This window comes from Haemaphysalis longicornis, unplaced genomic scaffold (genome assembly GCF_048455015.1).
Source record: "Haemaphysalis longicornis isolate Haplotype H1 unplaced genomic scaffold, Haemaphysalis longicornis Haplotype H1 scaffold_12, whole genome shotgun sequence".
Classification (NCBI taxonomy): Eukaryota; Metazoa; Arthropoda; class Arachnida; order Ixodida; family Ixodidae; genus Haemaphysalis; species Haemaphysalis longicornis.
In genome coordinates, this window is record NW_027526225.1 from 7,778,325 (window position 1) to 7,787,617 (window position 9,293).

The 9,293-nt window shown below is 51.5% G+C and overlaps 1 pseudogene; it reads left to right on the plus strand.

Moving 5' to 3' along the window:
* Positions 1–486: 486 nt before the first annotated feature.
* Positions 487–2,579, plus strand: LOC144162371 (uncharacterized; annotated as a pseudogene).
* Positions 2,580–9,293: the final 6,714 nt, after the last annotated feature.

Below are 9,293 nucleotides of genomic sequence, written 5' to 3' on the forward strand. Positions count from 1 at the left end.
CACAGCGCAAGCGCCAAACACGAGGAAGTTGAAAAAAAAGAAGCCAAGGAAGAAGGGGAGGGGACAGAAGCCTCGTGACACCTCTGAACTGCTAAAGATATGGTTTCAAATACGTTGCCCTAGCTTCTCGTGAGCACATATGCTGCTTGGCTGACCGCCGCCGTAGCTGATAGCAGAAACCACGTGTGCCAGGACCAAATTTAAGATAATCTTCCCCGTTCGAAGCAACCAAGCCGATAAATCAACTTAAATTCAACATAACACATTATGCAACTGCACCTGAGCGCAAAAACGCGTCAAAATGTGACACATTTGTACAAGTTCAAAAAAAAAAAAGAACACCGCAACTTCATTCTTTTTCTTCATCTGTTCGAGTGGTTTCCTCCGCTTACCGTAGTTGCGCTTCAAGCGCACTGCTGCGGAAAAGACAATAGAGGGCGTGTTCCCAACCGTTATCGGCCCCCTTTATCGCCGACCCCCCTTTATCTCGACCCCCTTTATCGCCGACTACAAAGCGACGCCGAGCCATTCAAGCTTCATCGAACGAGGTGTCGCCCAGCGCTTGCTTCCAGCAACTCTGAACGGCCATGGCTGCATCCCTTCAGCGGGAACGATACCAGCTGGTGGGCTTCGGCGCCGTCTTCCGCACCCTGGCCGTCGAGTTCGACGGAAGCCTACCCGCTACCGGGCCGGTGTGTTCTCTCTGCCGCTGCGTTCCGTCGAACCATTACACACTGAGCTGCAAGCACGTCTACTGCAACGCCTGCTTCGCGGACGTCGTCCAGACTCGCACTTTGTCCCTTCGGTGTCCGCTCGACGGCAAAAACCTCCGGCCGCGCAAGCCCCTCCACAAGGGACGCACGCAGTCCGAAGACCTCGGCTGCCTGGTCGCCTTCTGCTGGAACAGGGAGAACGGTTGCCTCTACGCCGGACCTCTTGACGACATGACTCGCCATTTCGACGGTGAATGCACCTTCTACAAAGTACCCTGCTCTCTGTGCTCCGAGACCGTGCTTCGGTGTGAGCTCGCCGTTCACGTCGAAGCTGCACACCGTCGGAGCGCAAGACGTGCCGGCTGACGTGATCTGGCGCACGGGAATTCAGTGGTGAGCGGGGAACAAGTCCGACCCACCGTACCACCTCGAGGACGACGACCGCCGGATGAGCGGAGCAGCACGGCCTCTTCGGGCGGTACTGCCGTCTCGCCTCACAAAGGCAGCCTTGATGACGACCAGACTGGCCATGAAGACGCCCAGGAGAGCGACAGAGCTGGCGCCTTGCAGACGCTTTGTTCCAAGGAACAGCTCCAAGTGCTCATGGAAGATGTGGCTTCTCGAACCGCCGAGGACATCAAACGGCACAGTGAAAAGCTCTTCCTCGAGGTCCTCGGCGGAATCGAGGTTACGAAAGACGGTCTACTCGCCTTGGCGGAAGCGGCAAGAGCCACCCCCCTGGTGAATCGTCAGACCGTAGCTGCCTCGCGCTCTTCTTGGCTGACCCCCTTGCTTCAAAGGGAAGAATTGGTCCGCAAGCAGTTCGAGTGGGTCGTGGGCAGCTACTCAAAACTACGGAACGGGATACACTACGTCGACAGTCCAGCGTTCCTCATCGTTCCAGGCTACTGGATTCAGCTCAAAGCTTGCATCGACGGCATCAAGACTGCAGAGCTCAGTGCTTGCGTCAGGGTGCACAGAGACGACGATGCCCTCGGTGCGAGCGAGTTGATTTGGCCTTTCCAGAGGACCTGCGCCTTCACCCTGCTCCACAACTCACACGGCGGTACTCACGTGAGAAGCTGGTTCGCACCTTGCGACGCCTTCAACGGGAGCGGCTCGACTCCGGCCGAAGGTGAAGTTCTAGTTTCGAGTTGGTTGTGCATCGCGAAGATGGACAGGAATGTTTTCGAGAGGGATTACGTTAAGAACGATGCCTTCACCATCTTGTTCTTCACGAGGGCGCTGCTTGACTGAACTGAACGAACTTGAGGGGACTTTCAGCAGCTGGCGTGTTTCATACCGTTGGGATTTGAACTATGCATCCTCCTTTTACGTGACGTGTGCGTTCGATTTTAGGCTTTTACTTTTTACCTTGTCAACATTTTAATCAATGACCTTTTTCGGGCTCTTCCCACAGTTTTTGGTCTGTCAATATCCGGGTAACCACTTTCCCGCTGTATGACATCAGTTTGGCCTCTGAACCGCGAAGGTTGGGGAGGTGGTATATCAAAAAGTTCCAGAAAAATGTTCCAACCTTTCAAGGAGACGCGAGACAAGCTGGAAGATAACCTTACAATTTATTTCTGCTCTTGCATGCAAGAAACAAGCAGGAGAAAAATAAAGCCGATCCTCTTAATGTGAAAGCTGTCGGAAGTAGCACCGTTATCCGCTTACTGCTACCACATAACGCAATTCAAATTTCCCGCCTTCGCAGTGCTCGCGCACCTCCTGCGTGAAACTGCGTCAGCGGGAGGTCTGTTCTTTTTGTGTTTTCTTTTCCACCCGCACGTGTCGGCATTCCACGGCGTTGCCCTGCACGAACCCAACGAGCGTTCCAAACTAAATAAACGGGGGCGCTGCCGGTTAAGTATATTTTGCCTGAAATGTATCTGCAGTTTTCTTTGCGCTAAACAACGGGGAGATGTGTGACAGGCGTCAGCAGTTCACGAGTTTCGAACGCTAATGACTATATAAACCGCTTGGCTTTCGAAGCCTCCGGGTTACGCCGGTACGACGGAACGCCCTGTGGCTCTACTTGGGTCCAGCGAGCGGGCTACGAGAACAAGGCGAGCCCCTAAAGTGCTCTGCAGTAAAATTCCTTCGAGCACTTGCCTGCTGACGAGCTTTGAAAGCGAAAGCCTGGCGATACTGCTATTATATTTGCGTGTCTTTCTTCGCCGCAGTTACCTCGTCTCTCGCCGCAAATTATTCCCCTCACACCGCGGCTTCCGAGAATTTGCGTTCTCCGTGGCTGGGGTGCACCTTTTGATACTCACGGGCCGTCACGTTCCCCGGTCACGCGTCGTGACGTCGGCGCCGCCCGCTTTCGGCCAACTCTTGTCCATTTGCTCGGAACAATTTGGTTGGTGTGCTGCAGTGCACTGAGCCCGGGTTCTCTAGAGACCCGCGTTCAATTTCCGTACAAGATCAAATGGCTTTTTTTTTTTTTTTTTTTTACAGCGAAGTTGTCTTGTCTTAGGTTCGGATCGAAATTGCATGCGTCTGTCGGGTAGCGTCGACAAAGAATCGCCCGCGCTCGCTCCAGAGTTAGTGTGAAATGCTCTGCAGCTCGCAATCTAATACTACAGGTGTCGAGAGAAAAATCCTGCCGAAATTGGCCGCTCAGACGACTGTGTCACTACGCCGAGTTTCATTTCCTGCCAGCATTGGCTAGTTCGCAGCGAAGTTGTAAATGTTACGGAATTCCAAACTGCTGTCGATACATGGTCGCCTACGGATGGAGTATGGCTACAGAAAACGGCTGTGTGGGAGGCTTAGCGCAAAAGAAAAGGCGAGGTTGGTGGCAGACGAGACGGGCGCTACTAGTACAGGCACATATATGACAGGAATACACTGAAGAAAAAAAAGGGAAGGAAAAAGAAGATACACCACGGGCAGAGCGCGAACATCAGAAAACAAGTTTGTTGAAATGCACTTTCCTTATCATAGATAGAAAGCGGCGCCATCGCGCACATGGGCCCCCTTTCTTTTCATAAAAAACGCCTCTGCAACCTCACGTGCAGTCGCATCTCTGCTTCTTTCGATTATTTATGTTTTGTTCAGGTCGGGTTTCGAGTCACAATCGCAATCCTTACAATGTTGCGGCAAGTGCCAACCAGTTCCATTTTACATCGACAGGGCATGTTCTCTAATGTGGTAATTGATGCGTCGGCCGGTTTTTATAAAAGAAAAGGCCCGTGTGCGTGAGTGTGGCGTCGCTTTCTATCTCTGATAAGGAAAGTGCATTTCTACAAACTTTTTTTCTGATCTTTGCGCTCTGCCCGTGGTGTATCTTCTTTTTCGTCCCTTTCTTTTTTTCTTCAGTATGTGCCTTTACTTTCCGAAATAAACTCAGTTGTTAGTAGCGCCTGTCTCGTCTGCCACCGTCCTCGTCTTTTTTGTGTCAGAACTAACCCATCAACTAGCCCATCAGCACGTTTTATTGAAAACGGATGTAACTCTCGTTTCATGCAAACTATTCTGAAACAAATTATATAAAAAATAATCTAGAATTAATTCTAAGGAATTTACGTGTATGTGTCTTTATTCGATCAGTATAGTAATTCGCATACATAACTCAATATAGTTATACACACACACCGATGTACAGCTTCGCTTGTCTTCCGATTTCACAATAGTGGACGGCTCAAAGTTTTTTGCTGGTTACAGCTGCCGCATATTCTGTACCAGACAATTTCTTTCCTTTTTTTCGCACATTCCGGCACTTAAGGCGTTCGCCTTAAAATAGAAGCGCGGTAACTTTTGTTCCGTCGTATTTCTCAATTCTCTTCCACCGCCTCCTGAGGTTATCGCCTGCATGTCAGCGAGCACTCAGGCGAAGCGCACTTATCTTGCTAACCCGGCAGTCGGTGCGCCGTCGGGATTACATTTTCCATGACTTTATGCGGCTCACGATTTGACCTCCGGGGTAGACATTAATAGGTGAGGAGTAATTTGACCTTCGCGCATGTAAAAACAGACGATGGCGACTAAATCGAGCTGTCGAAATTCGACGCTGTTAGAATGGGCACCCGTCCAGTTGGGCGCACCCCCAAGTCTCGTCTGTTGGTACGCTGGTGCCATCTGGCGGAACGGCAGGAAGGCGATGTCTGCTACCGCGTTTTCCGAAATGAGTACGAATGTGACTTGGCAACTTCACGTAATAAACCGCCTGCACCGCCGTGCAGTTTGCGCTTCAAGGAGTCATGAAGAGAAGACACAAGTTTGGTTCATTCAAAAGATTGCCTCGTTAGAATCATACTGACACCAATTTTAACGTAAACTTCGCTCAAATACGCTACATAGTTAGGAAAAAATTGCGCTTAAATTTAGGGCACATTCTGTTAAAGCCCTAAGAATGGTGCGACAAACAGTGGAAGTTACGAAAGCACACGTAAACATAGAAGTACCGATGCGTATGCTGCTGTTGGTACTGCGCGCACTATGCTAGGTTTAGCTGCACAGGACTGCGTTGCTTTGGGGTTGTTTCAGACGACACTGGCCGATTGACGCAAGCGACGATATCTTACGGGACCATATCTGTTGAGTGAGCACCATGTTTCACGAAGCGATTGTCTCCATGAACAAAACAAGCCAGGTACAAATACGTTCATAAAGAAACCAAAGGCAGAAAAGGCTTGCCGCGGTGTGGTGGCGCCATCTAGGTTAACTAACGGTAAACAAAGCCCTGTGATGTCATTGCAGGTCACGAAAACGCACGATTTAGCGGGAAAATCAAAATTTTAACTTCAATTGATTTATTTCTCAGTGAATAAAGCGTCGTTTGCATTCGGACAAGCGCTGGGGGCACTATAAAACACGGAATCTTTCGAATAATGCAAACTTGTGTTTTGTCTTCATGGCTCTTTTCAGGATCAGAAACTGACTGAAAGTTGTTCAGGCTTACGCCTCAAGCGAAGACCTCTTCAGTCGGTACGACTTCCCGTTATGAACATACGCTGCCTCTAACAGCTCCGGTATTATAGGTAATGTACAGGTCAGCGCGCCGATTTTCAAAATTTTAAAATCGTAATGCGTAGTGGAACAACTGCTGCAGTCAGTATGTTCAATAAACCGTAAAATTTCTTGACCTGCCAAATATTTATTCCACACCCTTTCAACAGCCTCGAAGAAGGGTGTTCATGATTACAACGAGGCTTTCTTGGTCTGACTGATGGCGGAGGAGGAACAAACTTTATTAACAGTAAGTCGAGCGGGATCGTGGTCGGGGTCCTCATTCCAGGACTCCGTTGGTGCGGCCTGCCGTCTTCGCCCTTTCAGCGAGCCAAAGCTGCTTACTCAGGTCTGAGCTGGCAAGCTCACTCTCCCACTGCTCGTGAGTTGCATCAGGGATTGGATCAAGGTCTGGGTTTGACTGGCAGGCCCAACCATATGGTATAGCGTAGCTTGGCTGCCGCAGTATTTGCACAGGGGGTAGTATAACTTGGGGTGGATGGTGTGTAGCCGCGTGGGGTGTGGAAATGTGTTGGTTTGAAGCCGTCGAAGGGTGACTTGTTGTTCTTTTGTTAGCTGGTCGGCCGGCGGCGGGAAGGTGCGTCGTGTGAGCATGTAGTGTTGGGTGATGTCGCTGTATGTGATGAGTTAGTGACGGGTCCTCTCATCATCCTCTTGCGGTGCCCGGCGAGCAAGTTCTCGGGCGTAAGCGTGCGCCGCTTGATTACCGTAAAGAGACGAGTGAGCAGGTGTCCAGATAATCTTGACTGTTCTCTTGGGGGGGGGGTTCTGGGTTATAATTCGTGCGGCTACCTTAGAAATTCTTCCAGCCGTGTACGTTCTACACGCCGCTTGTGAGTCCGTAATGATGGTCGTGGCTTGGGTCTGCGTTATGGCTAGTGCAAGTGCCACTTCTGCTTCGAGGATGGTGGACTTACGAAGGGTGACACTTGTAATGAGAGAAGTGGGGGCGGCGACGACCGCTGTTTTAGTGTTTGCACGCGCGTAGTCCGCTGCGTCGGTGAAGACTGTCGTACTCGAGTCGCCGTATTGTCTTTCGAGGGCCAGCGCCCTGGCCGTTCTTCTGCCTTCGTGATGCTGGGGGCTCATGTTTCTTGGAAGTGGGGGAACGTTTAGCTTGGATCTTATATCCCAGGGTATGTCTACCGCAGCATCTGCTTCCGTTGGCGACATGAGCCCCACGTTCGAGAGTACTTGGCGTCCTGTGGGCGTAGTACTTAGTCGCGCTTTTTGGGCATTCAGGTGCGCTTCCGTTATTTCGTCTAGGGTGTTATGTACTCCCAGAGCCATCAGGCGGGCGGTAGAAGTGCTGGTAGGAAGTGCGAGGGCTTGTTTGTAGGCCTTGCGTATGATGGTGTCAATCTTCCGGCGTTCTGTTGCCAGGAGGGTGGCGTAGGGAGCGACGTACGTTATTCTCGAAATTATGAAGGCTTGAACCAGACGCAGCATGTCCTGTTCCTTCATGCCATGATTTTGGTTGGCAATGCGGCGAAGCATCCTGACAATTTGGGTGGTGGACGAGTCCAGTTTTTTTATTATGTCGCGAAGCGGAGGTCTGATGATGTTTTCTAGTTGTTTTTAGTTCTGTGCCGCCGCCGGGGCTCTTCCTCCAAAGTGTTGTGTGTAAAAGCGCTTCGGACGCGGCTCGGCCACCGAGGCCCCGCTTTTCTAAGAAACGTGCCCGTCGGCCGACCGGGAGACGACGGCTGCTGGGGGAAGCGAACCCTCGCCTCGGCTTGTATTACCGCGGCCGCGGCGTTCCATTCCCCCTGTGGCGTGTGCGCTGCTCGCCTTCGGGCTCCGTGTTCTTCAGACGACCTTCCCTTTTCCCCTGTTTACTTTAGTGCGTTTTGTCTAACTACTTGCTCTACGCCCGTAATTCTCCAAGCGCGCGTTTTCGAGTCGGAACCTTGTGTCTGTGTTTTTGGTCCTTTTCACTTTGGCGGGGACATGTCTGATTGGTGCTTAGAAGCGTCTTCCTGATTGGCTGCGGGTGTGCCTTAGCCTTTTCCCACCCGGTCCGCACACGCTAGGATGCGCTTTTTCCCCCAATGCGTCCCCCCAAAGCAAATATAACGCGGCCCCTCTGGCGCGAGAGGGCGAGCAACACCAGGAGAGCCGCTTGCTGCCGATCGTCGGGGCCAGACCCCGGGAGCCCTTCGCCCGCCAACCATGTTTCGTTAAGTACTCTTAATCTTTTGAATGCCTTTTTCATCTATGTAATAAGTGTAAATTGTTTTCAAGTTTGTATGTGCTAAATTTCATCAATGTCATCAGTAAAGTAAACAAGTTAACCTTAAAACTTCTTCGACGTCTCGACCTTTTCCTTGCGATCTTCATGCTACAGTAGCGGCAGTATGTGACCAAAATACTACGTTACAAAAGTGGTGATAGGTGCGGGGTTCCGAAGACCCCCTCTACCATCATGGGCTCCCCCCACTCATCGTTAATCTTCCTGCTACTCATCGTCAACCTCTCCATCCTGTCTACCGAGCAAGCTGCATCTGAGATCGCGTCATTCTTCCGGGCACCATGGGCGTTCAAGGCAAGCGACATGTGCGACAGCGCAAAAGACTGTCTAACTCCACGATCGTCACCGCGCTACCAGCCCGAGGCAAGCCGGGCCCGTCATGCTCGCCAGCGGCTCCCGCGAGGAAGAGCCCCCGGCCCCGACGCGGACCGGGCGCCGCCGCGACCGCCACCCTCCATCGTGGCGGCGAGCTTCCCGCCCACGCAGTAAGGTGAGAGATTTTTGCCTCTCGGCGCACCGCATTGCAGTAGGCCGGTAGGCTTTTCTTCTCCGCTAGTCCGGGGCGCCCGCTGACTGGTTGTCTTTGGTTCATTTTCTTTGCCAGCACCAGCCTGCTTATGTAACTAGCCGCTGTGGATGCTGAAGCAACAATTTATGAGCGTGCAGCAGTTCTTTCGTGGGGTATGTGGGCTCTTCGCGCGGGAGTTGGACAGCTTTGTAGTCAAAATCTTAACGGCACAAGCGTTCGGCTCTCCCGGCGAAGGAGCCCCGAAGAAGACCCCCACGCGCCTATATAAAAAGGCTGATTTTTTCGCAGATCTCGCTATATTAGAGACTGCTGATATCCGTTTCCTCGGCTCCTTTCCACCGAAGTTAGGTTATGTCTTGAAGTAAATACGGCAGCCACTTCGGGGTTGGGGGTCTGAGGGAAACGAGGAGTTGAGAAGATGTTTCCGCTGCACGACGCCACTCGAAGTACAAACAAAGACACCAGCAGGGGTGCCCGGGATGCCGCGGACGGGGAGAGCTCGCGGGCGTGCAGTTCTGCGAATGCGTCGGGTGGGCGAAGGTTTCTCACCACTGCTGATATTCGGCAGTCTCTGTTCTTATTTTGTTAGCATGTAGGGTAGCCGATCCGTATACTTTTAAAGTCTTGTGTGCAAATATTTCATCATGTGTTATCTTTATCATTTCTACCGCTCCTGTTCATGAAAAAGTGTGTATCAATGTTCTTTTTTTGTTTATTTTATTGTTTGTATCGGAGCATTGAGCGGTTAGGAGCGTCTGGAAGGTTTCGTCAGGCGCCAATGTTTATTATGTATCATACTTCATACGCGCGACCGTCAAGTTTT